Below are 16410 nucleotides of genomic sequence, written 5' to 3'. Positions count from 1 at the left end.
ACCGGCTCACTGCCTCCTAATTCCGCAACATGGTGAATTTGTCAGCGCAAGCGCAGAGCCGCAGAGAGTGTACAGTAGATCAGTCATCAGTGAAAATCGCCATCGTGGGTGGGGGTACCCTTGGAGCGGGGTGGGCGTGGCCAAAGTTTATTAAGAAAAAAAACACATACTTTTTTATAATAAATATTAATTTAAATCTTTTTTTCCCTGATTGGACAGCAGAGGTAAAGTCTAAGGTTGGTGCTCAATATATACAGTGAGTCTAAACACAATAGATTTGCTGATTCAGTAAATATGTCAAATGCAGAGATCTTTTTAGGAAAATGTAACCTAAATTTCTGTGAAGCAGTGGATTCCTTCCATGGAGAAAATAAAGGTGGAATACTTGCTAGGAGCTTGTAAAGCGAGCTGAATGTGTGAGGCTGCAGAGACAGGATTCAAATTACTAAGCACCTGTGTGCAGGTGAAAGGTATGTTTATAGCAAAGTCTTAAAGGGGTATTACAGCAAATATAAAAACAGGACATGACAATTGGCCAGTTCTATCAAGGGTCTGATCTGCCTTTCTGTTCTGTTTCACGAGAAGCTGGCTAGTTTGCCAAAAGTTCAGGAGTTTGTTCAGACTCTGGTTAGAATTAAACCTGTTGCTCCTCCTTGGAGCCTAAATTTAGTTATTAAGGTTCTTTAGAAGGCTCTGTTTGAACCTCTGCATACTGTTGATATTAAGTTACTTACTTGGTATGTGATTTTCCTATTGGCTATTTCCTCTGCTCGCAGAGTATCAGAGCTTTCAGCTTTGATGTGTGATCCTCCGTATCTGGTAATTCATCAGGATAACACTGTGTTGAGGTCTCAATCAGGCTTTCCCAAGATAGTGAATACTCGCAACATCAACCAGGAGATTGTCACAGCACATTCCACTAGTGTGGAATGAGGCCTCAGTTGAACAGATGTGCAAGGCTGCAACTTGGTCTTCATTGCACACATTCCCAAAGTTCTATAAATTTGATGTTTTTGCATCAGCAGAGGCTTCTTATGGGAGAAGGGTTTTTCCTACTTTTCCCTCGCGAACATTCGTGAACTCCACAGCTTGGGTATTAGTTCCCCATAGGTTAAGGATATTCTCGTGGACTCTCACTACTAATAGAAGGAAAATAAAGTCTATGCTTATCTAATAAATTAATGTCCTTTTTGGCAGTGAGAGTCCACAACCCTGACCCGGAGGCTAAATGTGTAGTGGCAGCAGTCATTTTGTTTTTTTTGCACTTCTGTACCCCTTGTATCTCTCTTCACTTTTTCATTATCCTTGACTGAACGACTAAGAGGTTAGGGGAAGTGAGAGGGATATTTATAGTCTTGTTTAGGGTGTCTTTGCCGCCTCCTGGTGGCAAGGTCGAGTAATTCCCATAGGTTAAGAATGTTCTCGTGGACTCTCACTGCCAAAGAGGAAATTCAATTGTCAGGTAAATATTTTATTTTATGCTTACCTGATAAATTAATTTATTTTATGGTAGTGAGAGTCCACGAGACCCGTCCATTTACTGCTAGTATACATGTCTTTTTCAGGTAGCAATTCAAGTTTGAACCTCATTTTGGAAGGGATGCAGTACTCTAATTTTTGGGAATCTTTGCCTCTTTCTAGTGGCCAGGAGTTAAATCCCAGGAGTAATGACTTGTGGACTCTCATCACCAAAATAATTTATCAGATAAGCATAAATGTTTTTTTTATAATGTAATTTATACATTTTGGGCCAGATTACGAGTTGAGCAGTAATTATTGTTTAGGCTTACACGCTTACAGTTGAAAGTAAAAAGTTTTTCCCTCACACGCTAACCCGACATGCTTAAAAAGCCAAACTTCGAATATCGCAATCATGTTAATGTATTCTCCCATAGACTTCAATGAAGCGAGAAAAGTTGGAAAAAACTAACACCCTACTCACACATAAACCTGATCGCATTTAACCAAGTGTTCTAACCTGACATGAAATATTAATATTTCACATTCAAATGTTCTTCACATAGAAGAATATGTTCTATTTAGTCATAAATACATATTTATATATATATCTGATGGATTTTAGGTAAAATATATATCTATACCTATATATACAAATACATATACAGTATCTCACAAAAGTGAGTACACCCCTCACATTTTTGTAAATATTTTATTATATCTTTTCATGTGACAACACTGAAGAAATTACACTTTGCTACAATGTAAAGTAGTGAGTGTACAGCCTGCATAACAGTGTAAATTTGCTGTCCCCTCAAAATAACTCAACACACAGCCATTAATGTCTAAACCGTTGGCAAGTGAGTACACCCCTAAGTGGAAATGTCCAAATTGGGCCCAAAGTGTCAATATTTTGTGTGGCCACCATTATTTTTCAGCACTGCCTTAAACCTCTTGCGCATTGAGTTCACCAGAGCTTCATAGATTGCCACTGGAGTCCTCTTACACGATGAAAACACAGAGCTGGTGGATGTTAGAGACCTTGTGTTCCCCCACCTTCAGTTTGAGGATGCCCCACAGATGCTCAATAGGGTTTAGTTCTGGAGACATGCTTGGCCAGTCCATCACCTTTACCCTTCTTCTTTAGCAAGGCAGTGGTCGTCTTGGAGGTCATTATCATTTTGGAATACTGCCCTGCGGCCGAGTCTCAGAAGGGAGGGGATCATGCTCTGCTTCAGTATGTCACAGTACATGTTGGCATTCATGGTTCCCTCAATGAACTGTAGCTCCCCAGTGCCGACAGCACTCATGCAGGCCCAGACCATGACACTCCCACCACCATGCTTGACTGTAGGCAAGACACACTTGTCTTTGTACCACTCACCTGGTTGCCGCCACACACGCTTGACACCATATGGACTAAATAAGTTTATATAGTTCCAGTAATCCATGTCCTTAGTCTGCTTGTCTTCAGAAAACTGTTTGCAGGCTTTCTTGTGCATCATCTTTAGAAGAGGCTTCCTTCTGGGACGACAGCCATGCAGACCAAATTGAGGCAGTGTGGGGCGTATGGTCTGAGCACTAACAGGCTGACCCCCCCCCACCCCTTCAACTTCTGCAGCAATGTTGGCAGCATTCATACGTCTATTTCCCAAAGACAACCTCTGGATATGATGCTGAGCACATGCACTCAACTTCTTTGGTCGACCGTGGCGAAGCCTGTTCTGAGTGGAACCTGCCCTGTGAAACCGCTGTATGGTCTTGCCCACCGTGCTGCAGCTCAGTTTCAGGGTCTTGGCAATCTTCTTATAGCCTAGGCCATCTTTATGTAGAGCAACAATTCTTTTTTTCAGATCCTCAGAGAGTTCTTTGCCATGAGTTGCCATGTTGAACTTCCAGTGACCAGTATGAGAGAGTGGTAGAGCGATAACACCAAATTTAACACACCTGCTCCCCATTCACACCTGAGACTTTGTAACACTAACGAGTCACATGACACCGGGGAGGGAAAATGGCAATTCGGCCCAATTTGAACATTTCCACTTAGGGGTGTACTCACTTTTGTGGCCAATGGTTTAGACATTAATTGCTGTGTTTTAGAGAATACTAGTGAGTTTGAGAAACCCCTATAAAGAATACACATATAGCACTCTAGATATATAGCAATATAATTCAAAAGGTATAGGCTCGTATTAGTAATACCAATGTATCCAAAAAAGACTGGTAATCTCTGCAACTCTATTTCTGCAGTGCCCCACTTAACTGGTCGTTAGGGGTTAAGTAAAAATAGTTTGCATTAAAAAAAATGTTTTAAAAACTGCTGGCAAGTATTTAAAAAATATTTAAAAATAAGCAAAATTAGTTAAATAGCCATGCTGTCTGGAGTAGTCTGACCCCCCCTTATCAGTGTTTAGCATCAGAAACACAGGCATTGTATTTCACAGCAGTTTATTTGCTTCTAGGCCTGCTCCAGCAGATAAAGAGTGTCTACTTCTGCATTCTACCAAATCTAAGGTGGATATAGATGCAGCCATAGGAGGAAATGTGTGGGAGGAGTTAGAGCTGTACAATTCAGAAACTTAAAAGAAAGGGTTAATGGCGAGGCACTGCAGTATAAATTTACAGGTAAAGTACATATTATTATTATTATTTTTTGTCTCTATCCCAACTTGTTTTATGTCCCTTTGAGGCACCTTATTGAAATATTACATATAGAATATTAATTAAAATTAATATAAATGATTAAAAATGAATAAACATAATATAATAATATAATCATGTTTATCACACAGTGTTATAATGAGTGTAACTGTACTATTAATGTATTATTATTTTTTTGTGCAACTTTTTATTCATATGTAACAGTTATGCAGAGCTCTGAGGTCGCGATAACCCAACGAGCATTAAATTAAATTGCGCTTGAGTAAACAAGTTTAGTTTCACCTTACAATATGTGCGCTACCTCTGACGCGCATAAACACCCAAGATAAACCTGTTTTTGCATGCGCATAACAGTTAGCGCGCCACTTGTAATGTAGCCCTTTGCAGAGCCTTTAGCACTGAGTTTACTGACCCTTTAAGCTCCTGTGATTTTCAATTCTAGGCTCTCAGCGTGGGCACTTTCGTGCACTTTATATACGTATGTGTTTATTTATCTAATATCTTTCCTGGTGATATTTTTTTATTTTACTTCTCGGCTCACTAAACCTTTCTCAGCGTTGGGTACCGTGTTGCTATTTAACCATTTGGATATATCTGAGTTTGATATATAAACTGCATGATATATTCCCATTATTGTGTCTTTGTATTGTTCATGTTTTGCTTTTTAGATTTATTTATCTTTTGGCAAAGCACTAAGGTTTAAAGAAAAACATTTGCTTGCTAGAAAGGTTAACAATATATAATGAAGGCAAAAATAATAATATGAAATTACTCTCAATATAATAAACATTCTTAATTTAAAAACCTAATCTCTTACAGTACATAGATACTATTTATGTATGGGTCCTTAAAGAGACAGTGTACAGTAAAATTTTGTTTCCAGTGAGTCGTTTTACCAGCTTCAGTGTATAAAATGTATGAGAAATTGGATTATCCTTAATCTGTTTCCAATAACTTGTTATACCAGCCGCAGATTTTAAAATGTATGGTACATTTTTCCTTTAGTTATGTCTTTGTAAATAAAATAGCTAGCTGTCTCTGCTAATTGAAACCACAACCCAATAATCAAATGTGATGGGTTTCCACGGAGAGCAGACCTAATTAGCTCAAAATTCTCCTTATCTACATCTCTCACTGTATACACAGTGAGACCAATATAGAGAGAGAACAATGGAAAATATATTAAAATATTCAGTATAGGTTGGGATACCTCAGAGAAAACAGCTATTTATTATGCAAAATAAAGGTAAAGGAGCAATTTGTATAAATACGCCATGGGCTCCATGTATGAAGGAGGATATGCTGCTCAGGAGCCCCTGCGGGGAAGGTTTGCACATTAGACTGCTGCTTCTTACACTCTTCGCCACCTCCGAGGTAACAGTCCCTTTAACCAATCGCGTGATTGAAGGGGCGGGCATTACACACTCAGTGTAATGCTGCCTAGGGGCCAGCGAACTAACAGAGCCGCTGCCCTTATGCAGCGAAGGCGTGTGCACAGGATTTCAAGTTGAGAAGCTGTCCGCACGCCTTCTAACTGTGGTGCCATAACTGTAGGAAGAGATTTTATCCCTGGAATATTCACATAGCCACTTGTAAAACACTGGACCTATTTCATGTAACAAATACCCCCCTCCCATACCCCCCTTCAATACATCTTTGTACTCTAGACAAGGTTTTTGGCCTAGTATAAGTATCCTCCCATATAGCCTTTGAATGTGATATAATAAGCCACACCCAATTGAATTGGGCATAAAATGGAAAAACTAGACTCCCTCATCTCTTTTCCTCCTGCTAAAAGATGTCTGGTCTTGGACAGAGGGACAAATCACATTAGAGAATTTGGCTAAGTTTTCTACCTTCTTTTCCTGGGAGAAATTCTCTGTGATTCTTATAGTTAGCTATTGGAGTTATGAACAGGTTGTCCTGTAGAAGTTACACTGATTTGTTGTAAATATATAGGTATCTACATCTGTATATCTTCATCGTATCCCAACTTAAATAACTTGATTTCTAATAAACTTGTTGCAGAAGTGTTTTACCATAATCACTTAGTTGTGATGGTTTTAGTGGTTTAAACTGCCTGCTCTGAGGCTGTGGTCTTCAATCCGCCCGATCCTGCTAGCAGTCGATTGGCCAAGAATCTGCAGGGGGAGGCATTGCACAAGCAGTTCACAAAAACTGCTTGTGCAATGATAAATGCCGACAGCGTATGCTCTCAGCATTTATCGATGTGCAGGGGACAGTAATACGCTACATTGTATCATCTCCATCCACACTTTAATAAATCGGCCCCTAAGAACCACACAGTGGCTAAAAAGGATGATTGTGGGCAAATTAAATGGGAGAAAATTTTACAGTAAACTGTCCCTTTAAAGGACCAGTCAACACAGTAGATTTGCATAATCAACAAATGCAAGAGCTATCAGCCAATCACAAATGCATACACGTACCATGTGACAGCTATCAGCCAATCACAAATGCATACACGTTTTATTCTGTGAATTCTTGCACATGCTCAGTAGGAGCTGGTGACTCAAAAAGTTTAAATATAAAAAGACTGCACATTTTGTTAATGGGCCATAATACTCAAATGTTTAAACACTTGAAAGTGATGCAGCATAGCTGTAAAAAGCTGACTAGAAAATATCACCTGAACATCTCTATGTAAAAAAGAAAGGTATTTTACCTCAAAGTTCCTCAGTAGCTACATCCCATTGTAAAGGATTTCTAAGCAGCATATTAGTATGTCTGTCCTGGGACAGCTAAGGGGATGAGCCTCGTGCACTCTCATATTATTTCCCTATTCAGGTTAAAGGAAGTTTAATATGAAATCTCATGAGAGTTAAGTTAAATCTCATGAGATCACAGTAAAAGAGTTCATGACCTCAGCACTGCTGATGCTGATTGGCTGCTGTTCATTTCTTCATTTTTATTTATTTTTTACCTGCAGCTGAGCAACAGCTGAGTATAACTTTTTATCCAGAACTTACTCTGCTGAGCTGAGGAAATTGTGAGGTAAAATATCTTCCTTTTTTACATAGAGATGCTCAGGTGATATTTTCCTGTCAGCTTTTTACAGTTATACTGCATCAGTTTCAAGTGATTTAGCATATGGGTATTATGTCCCTTTAATGGAAGTAAATTGTAAAGTTGTTTAAAATTGCTGCTCTATCTGAATCATGAAAGTTTAATTTTGACTTGAGTGTCCCTTTAAGCTGACAGAAAACTGCAAAACAAAAAGTGCTATGTGTTACAGCATTTGATTGCAAATAACTATCGGCTAGATTATGAGTTTTTGTCGGTAATGGTGTGCGTGACTAACGCACAGTTTTCCCTCACCGCTCACCTAAAGTAACCCTGGTATTACAGGTTTTTTTAAACCCGGCGTCAGCCGCAAAAAGGTGAGCGTAGAGCAAAATTTTGCTCCACATCTCACCTCAATACCAGCGCTGCTTACGTTAGCGGTGAGCTGGCTAAATGTGCTTGTGCACGATTTCCCCATAGGAAACAATGGGGCTGAGCTGGCTGAAAAAAACCTAACACCTGCAAAAAAACAGCGTTCAGCTCCTAACGCAGCCCCATTGTTTAAATGGGAAAATAAAAGTTATGTCTACACCTAACACCCTAACATGAACCCCGAGTCTAAACACCCCTAATCTTACACTTATTAACCCCTAATCTGCTGCCCCTGACATCGCTGACACCTAAATTATATTATTAACCCCTAATCTGCCTCTCCGGACACCACCGCCACCTACATTATATTTATTAACCCCTAATCTGCCCCCTCCAACGTTGCCGCAACCTACCTACAATTATTAACCCCTAATCTGCTGCCCCCATCGTCGCCGCTACTATATTAAATTTATTAACCCCTAAACCTAAGTCTAACCCTAACACCCCCCTAACTTAAATATAATTTAAATAAAACGAAATTAAATTACTACAATTAAATAAATGATTCCTATTTAAAACTAAATACTTACCTATAAAATAAACCCTAAGATAGCTACAATATAACTAATAGTTACATTGTAGCTATTTTAGGATTTATTTTTATTTTACAGGCAAGTTTGTATTTATTTTAACTAGGTACAATAGTTATTAAATAGTTATTAACTATTTAATAACTACCTAGTTAAAATAAGTACAAATTTACCTGTAAAATAAATCGTAACCTAAGTTACACTAACACCTAACACTACACTATCATTAAATTAATTTACTAAATTACCTACAATTAAATACAATAAAATAAAATAAACTAAAGTACAAAAACCCCCCACTAAATTACAGAAAATAAAAAAATAATTACAATTTTTTTAAACTAATTACACCTAATCTAATCCCCTTAATAAAATAAAAAAGCCCCCCAAAATAATAAAATTCCCTACCCTATACTAAATTACAAATAGCCCTTAAAAGGGCTTTTTACGGGGCATTGCCCCAAAGTTATCAGCTCTTTTACCTGTAAAAAAAAATACAATACCCCCCCCAACATTAAAACCCACCACCCACACACCCAACCCTACTGTAAAACCCACCCAATCCCCCCTTAATAAAACCTAACACTAACCCCTTGAAGATCACCCTACCTTGAGCCGTCTTCACCCAGCCGGGCACAAGTGGTCCTCCAGAGGGTCCAAAGTCTTCATCCGCTCCGGGAAGAAGAGGACCTCCAGATGGGCAGAAGGCTTCATCCAGACGGCATCTTCTATCTTCATGCATCCGGAGCGGAGCGGGTCCATCTTGAAGCCAGCCGACGTGGAGCATCCTCTTTCATCCGACGACTCCCGACGAATGAAGGTTCCTTTAAATGACATCATCCAAGATGGCGTCCCTTGAATTCCGATTGGCTGATCGGAATTAATGTAGCAAAAATCCTATTGGCTGATTGGATCAGCCAATAGGATTGAAGTTCAATCCTATTGGCTGATCCAATCAGCCAATAGGATTGAGCTCGCATTCTATTGGCTGTTCCAATCAGCCAATAGAATGCGATCTCAATCCTATTGGCTGATTGAATCAGCCAATAGGATTTTTCCTACCTTAATTCCGATTGGCTGATAGAATCCTATCAGCCAATCGGAATTCAAGGGACGCCATCTTGGATGATGTCATTTAAAGGAACCTTCATTCGTTTAGGGGATTAGGGGTTAATAAAATTTAACTAGTGTTTGCGAGGCGGGAGTGCGGCGGTTTAGGGGTTAATATATTTATTACAGTGGCAGCGATGTCCGGTCGGCAGATTAGGGGTAAAAAACTTTATTAAAGTATTTCCAATGTGGGGGGGGCTCGGTTTAGGGGTTAATAGGTAGTTTATGGGTGTTAGTGTACTTTTTAGTACTTTAGTTAAAGGGACACTGTACCCAAAATTTTTCTTTCGTGATTCAGATTGAGCATGAAATTTTAAGCAACTTTTTAATTTACTCCTATTATCAAATTTTCTTCATTCTCTTGATATCTTTATTTGAAATGCAAGAATGTAAGTTCAGATGCCGGCCCATTTTTGGTAAACAACCTGGGTTGTCCTTGCTGATTGGTGGATATATTCATCCACCAATAAAAAAGTGCTGTCCAGAGTACTGAAACCAAAAAAAAGCTTAGATGCCTTCTTTTTCAAATAATGATAGCAAGAGAACGAAGAAAAATTGATAATAGGAGTAAATTAGAAAGTTGCTTAAAATTGCATGCTCTTTCTGAATTACAAAAGAAAAAAATTGGGTTCAGTGTCCCTTTAAGAGTTTTATGTTACGGCGTTAGCCCATAAAACTCTTAACTACTGACTTTTAAATGCGGTAGGAGTCTTGACAGGAGAGGGTGTACCGATCACTTCTTCCAAGACTCGTAATACCGGCGTTATGCAAGTCCCATTAAAAACATAGGATACGCAATTGACGTAAGGGGATTTGCGGTAAGCTCGAGTCGCAGAAGAAAAGTGAGCGGTACACCTGTACCTGCCAGACTCATGATACCAGCGAGCGTTAAAAAGCAACGTTGGGACCTCTCAACGCTGCTTTTTAAGGCTAACGCCAAACTCGTAATCTAGCCGTATGTTTTAACCCCTGCAAAGGGGTAGTTACTCCAATGCAACCATGACACGAGGCATATATCTGCACCCACCAATCAGCTTCTAGCATTACTGTGCCTAAGCCTACCTATACCTACATATGCTTTTCAACAAAAGATATCAAGAGAACAAAGACAATTTGATAACAAAAGTAAATTGAAAAGTCTCTTGAAATTGCATGCTGCATCTGAAACAAGTTTAACTTTAACTTTTAAGTCCCTTTTAGTTAAAAGACAAATGAGAATTTTCTTGGCAGATTTTTTTTTTTAGTTTAACCCAAAAACCTCAAAACGTTACAAAAAAATAAATAATAAAAAAATGATGTAAAGCTGTTAAACTGAATGAATGCATCCAGTAGTATTAGTTACATAGTCCCTTCTAATGATGAGAAAACGTCCATATCCAGATTGGTGAATAAAATCCCCACCAACAACCTATTTTAGACAATACAAAGTTAAGAAGCAAACATTTAAACCAAATCATTTCCTGTCCTTTTGTATATTTTAGGGAAATGTAAACTTTGGCATTAATAAAATATTTTTTGCCATTGAATACTGTGGAACATGAAGGGGCGATTTATCAAGTGCCCCTTTTTCCGCGCGAGCCTTCAGGCTCTCTGGAAACCGGAGTTAAGAAGCAGCGCGCTCCTTATCTGGTCCGCCGCTTCTGAGGCTGCGGACATCAATCCGCCCGATTGCATACGATCGGGTTGATTGACACCCGCTGCTAGCGGCCGATTCACCAGAACTGCTCGTGCAATGTTAAATGCCGACAGCGTATGCAGTCGGCATTCAGCGATGTCTGCCGGACATGATACGCTACAGCGAATCATGACCGCCCGCCATTTGTTAAATCTCCGGCAAGTCTTGATCTGTATAACATTTAAGAACTGCATCCTATTACTGTGAAACTATATGACACATGCATGTGCTAGGGCTGTGTGTTACTGGCGCACATCTGTATAATAATCATGTAGCACTATGTACATATGCCACTGAGCTGTACCACTGTATAATGATGTTTTAGAACTGTGTATCAATGCTATAGACCTGTATAATAGTATTGTAGGATGGTATATTAATAATCATGCATTTAAGCCTTCAACAAATACAGTAAAACTGCACATTAGTGTTGTGGAAGTATAAATACCAGTGCAGTTTATGGTTATATTGTGTTATAGCTGTATAATTATTCTTGCCTATATATTTATAGAAAAACTATGTTGAGATTTTTTCCAAAATATTACTTTCCTACAGCAGCACTTTTTAGGGCTATTTAGGGCTAAAAATGTTTAGGACCACAGGCCAGTTTATATGACTGTAAGGTCTTCACACACACTCTTTGTGGCTCATCAAACAGCCGATAAAACTAACTCGGAAGACACAGCTGCAATAGAAGGTGTTGTGATCCATACTCCTTTTTACCACACACACACAAATAAAAAATTGCATTTTATCTGTCATTTTTAACCATAATTTGCAAAGCATTGCAGTTCAGGGATGCACCCTGTGAAAAGCCTGGTAGACTTCATGAAAATGCTGCAGATTTAGTTAAGCTTATTCTATGAACAAAGCAATCACTTTGTAGCATCTAAGCAATCACTTTGTAGCATGTTGCCCAGTAAGATACATTTCACAAAACTTAAGATGGATGCACAGCACCTTCTGTAGTGGGGGGGGGGGGGGCAATCATAATCAGAAGCCATTTTTAATGTTGATTTTTTTGGGGGGGTTTACAGAAGAAGCTAAATGAATAATGACTGTATATTGCAACATTGTTTTATTTTACTGTACTTAAAGGGACATGGAACACAACAGTTTTATTTAATGATTCAGAGAGAGAATGCAATTTTAAAAAAGTTTCCAATTTACTCCTATTATCAAATTTGCTTCATTCTCATGTTGTTCTTTGTTGAAGAGATATCTAGATAGGTAGCGTGCACATGCCTGAAGCCCTACATGACAGGAAATAAGGCTGCCATCTAGTGCTCTTGCTAATGTATAACATTGTTGTAAACATGCTGCTATATAGTGCTGCAGACACGTGCACACTCCTGAGTTTACATTCTTGCTATTCAACAAAGGATAACAAGAAAATGAAGAAAATATGATAATAGGAGTGAATTGGAAAGTTGTTGAAAATTTTATTTTCTATCTGAATCATGAGAGAAAAATTGTGGGTTTTATGTCCCTTTAAACAGACATCCTGGCTGGCTGAGCATCATGGGAAATGTAGTTCTAAAACCTCTGGAGGGCCAAGTTTGATGATGTCTGCTTTAAACTTTTGCCACTGTCATTTTGCAAGTAAAAGGTAAGTTGTTTTGCAGTTCCTTAACACACACCCCTGCTGTGAACAATTAGTGACAGATATGTGGCAGGGTTTAGCTTGTTAAACTTATTGTGTACGGTTTTCAGAATTAAAGAGTTAAATTAAATGAAAAGGGGCAAAATAAATAATGAAAGTTAATTGTAACCTTGTTTTTTACACATTAATATGTTATATTATATTATATATAATAAAGTGTTTTGTGTCCCTTTAAGTGTCTGTCTGAAAAATGGTGGGCGTTGGTAACTTCCATGTGTTTATATAACTGAATATACTTAGAAGCCAATACAGCAAAGATCCTGCGTCCCCAGAACGAGTAAAACTAAGACCACATATAAAATGGCCATTATCAATAAAACATAAGACGTTGTCCGACATCAGGAAGCTCCAGGGGAAGTAAACAGAAGGTTATCCAGCGACTGCAGAAGACGATGTAAAGGGGAAATCCAGGAGTATCTCAGGAGCGAGCAGGTGTATATTAAAGACAACTCCAAGCTATGGAAAACACTCACATGTAGTTATTTTACTTGAAATAGGCCATTTATCCTCTGAAACTCAGTCATTTGATCTCTGATGTCGTGGACCCAACAATAAATAATATTTTCCATTTAGTACTAGCTTTGAGTTTGGCTGTAAAGTACGATAGCTCACTCCTTGTTTCTGAGGTACGGGGAGGTATTATTGGAAGACCCCAGAGAGACAGAGATGAAGCAGATCCATTTCCTGGAAGTGACACATTCCTGTCCAGATTGTGAAGCGGTGACTGGGTTGGCGGAATGCTTCATTACAGGGAGGTTTATATTGTTCGGTGTGCTCTCTGTATTTCATTGGTATGTAGCACAGGAGCTAAGATCAGAAGAGGTCTAATAACCAAGGCTAGGAATCAAGGAACGGTCACCCAAAGTTTCTAAGTTACTTAAAGGGACAGTCAAGTCCAAAATAATCTTTCATGATTCAAATAGGGCATGTAATTTTAAACAATTTTCCAATGTACTTTTAATAACAATTTTGCTTTGTTCTCTTGGTATTCTTAGCTAAAAGCTAAACCTAGGTAGGCTCATATGCTAATTTCTTAGACCTTGAAGGCCACCTCTTATCTGAAGGCATTTTGACAGTTTTTCACCACTAGAGGGCGGTAAGTGCATGTGTTTCATATAGATAACATTGAGCTCATGCACGTGAATTTACCGATTAGTGAGAACTGATTGGCTAAAATGCAAGTCTGTCAAAAGAACTGAAATAAGGGGGCAGTCTGCAGAGGCTTAGATACATGGTAATCACAGAGGTAAAAAGTGTATTATTATAACTGTGTTGGTTATGCAAAACTGGGGAATGGGTAATAAAGGGATTATCTATCTTTTTAAACAACAAAAATTCTGGTGTTGACTGTCCCTTTAAACCCTCATAAATCCACATCATTTTTATTGGTGTTTTCCATAAGAACCAACCAAAATCTTCTCCTAGTAGGTTCATTCAGAAATGTGCTTAAACCCATAAATGAGGACTATCAGCTTTTCCCTGTTGGAATTTATTCTAGATAATCCAGTGGTACATTTAAGTGGCAGTCCTTCTCAGCAGTGAAAGTTCTGATTAACGTGCCTATGATATTCTGCTAATACTTCCATCAACAGAGTAAGAAATAGCAAAACAGCAAATTTTTTGAGCTTTTTTTTACCATGTTTACAAATGGTTTGGTATCTAGGCCACCTCTAGACATAATACTTTTGTCTGTAATTACATAGAGGAGACAGCTGTGCATATGTATTCTATATTTTATGCCTTTGTGATTTAACTTTTCATTTCATCCAATGAGAGATCACATTATAAGATAAAGTGCATATTTCAAGATGTGTAAACAATAATATAATTAGTACTTTATATCCATTCTAAGAAGTCTCGTCGGTACGGTGAGGTCATTAAAAAAAATTAGAAGCACAAATTTTATTTTAAGAAATGTTTATGTTGCTATGTAGTGATCTTTATGTGAAACAGAGATTTCTACATAATAATACAAGATCTAAAAAAAATCCCAAAGATTTTATGTGATTTCTCTCTGTGCCAGCGAGGTATTAAATATCAGGCCCTTAGTCACTTGTCCAGTAAGTGGCACATTCATTTAAATAAAGATGGCCTTAGGCAGATAATTTATGTCCCTAATTACATATACATCCCTGAAGACATGGATAGTCTCCATATATGATGCTTGTAATTGGAGGGAAGACAACCCAAATTTAAAATTCCATTTATTTCTATATTAAATAAAGTATTGCCTTCTTAACGTATTTAAATCTGTAGTGGGTCTTTAAAGCTTATTGGCAAAACATAACCACCTTGTGTGAGTTGATTAGAAATAAGAACTAATTTACGTCCCACAAGGGTGCCTCTTTCATTTAACATATTATCCCAATACAAATACTAACAATATCTAATTACAATATTATTATTTTTTTAAATGTCAATTCATTCTATCAAGCATCTTAATATGTGACATTTCTCATTATTAATCTCATGATTAATAAATATTCTGCAAATAGATACAAACCATAGTCGAACAATCTGCAAGCTATGTTTCTTTAACTCTTACCAGTATCTTAAAGGGCAGTCAACACTAAAATTGTTATTGTTTAAAAGACAGACAACACCTTTTATTACCCATTCCCCAACTTTGCACAAACAACACTGTTATATTAATATATTTTATACCATTTAAACCTCTAAATCTCTGCCTGTTTCTAAGCCACTACAGACAGCCTCTTATCTCATGCTTTTTTATTAGCTTTTCACAACAGGAGACTGCTAGTTCATGTGAGCAATATAGATAACATTGTGCTCACGCCCGTGGGTTCTGCACAACACAGCTAAAATGCAAGTCAATAGATAATAAATAAAAAGTCATGTGATCAGGGGGCAGTCAGAGGTTAAAAGTATATAAATATAACTGTTGGTTATTCAAAACTGGGGAATGGGTAATAAAGGGATTATCTGTCTTTTAAACCATCAACATTTTGAGTTGACTGCCCCTTTAAGTTTTTATCTTCAATATCAGAAATACATTGATTACAGGCTTATAAAAATTAGGCTTTGCTATGGTTCTTTAATTAAAGGGACATGCCACCCACATTTTTTCTTTTATGATTTAGAAAGAGAATGACATTTTAAACATCTTTCTAATTTACTTATATTATCTAATTTGCTTTATTTTCTTGATATTCTTTGATGAAAAGCATATCTAGATATGCTCACTAGCTGCTGATTGGTTGCTGAACATAGAAGCATTGTGTGATAGGCTCACCATGTGCATCACTTTTTCTTCAACTAAGGATATTTAAAAAATGAAGCAAAATAAATAATGGAAGTAAATTGTAATGTTGTTTAAATTTCTATTCTCTATCTGAATCATGAAAGAAAGATTTTGGGTTTAGTGGCCCTTTAAAGTTGTCATTTCACTTATTTGTTTAGAACTTTATTTAAGAAAAATAATATGTTGTATTTATTAAAAAAAACTGTTACTGATAGCTTGGCTAAATGCTATTCTAATAATTAGCAGTAACTGTATTAGTAGCAATGCAATGCTACTAATGTTATTGTAAATAGGAAAACAGATTTAGCTTAGAGACAAACTGTTACTGATAGCTTGGCTAAATGCTATTCTAATAATTAGCAGTAACTGTATTAGTAGCAATGCAATGCTACTAATGTTATTGTAAAAAGGAAAACAGATTTAGCTTAGAGACAAACTGTTACTGATAGCTTGGCTAAATGCTATTCTAATAATTAGCAGTAACTGTATTAGTAGCAATGCAATGCTACTAATGTTATTGTAAAAAGGAAAACAGATTTAGCTTAGAGACAAACTGTTACTGATAGCTTGGCTAAATGCTATTCTAATAATTAGC

The sequence above is a fragment of the Bombina bombina genome, chromosome 12, assembly GCF_027579735.1.
Source record: "Bombina bombina isolate aBomBom1 chromosome 12, aBomBom1.pri, whole genome shotgun sequence".
Taxonomy (NCBI): Eukaryota; Metazoa; Chordata; class Amphibia; order Anura; family Bombinatoridae; genus Bombina; species Bombina bombina.
Note: the sequence above shows the minus strand (reverse complement) of the source record.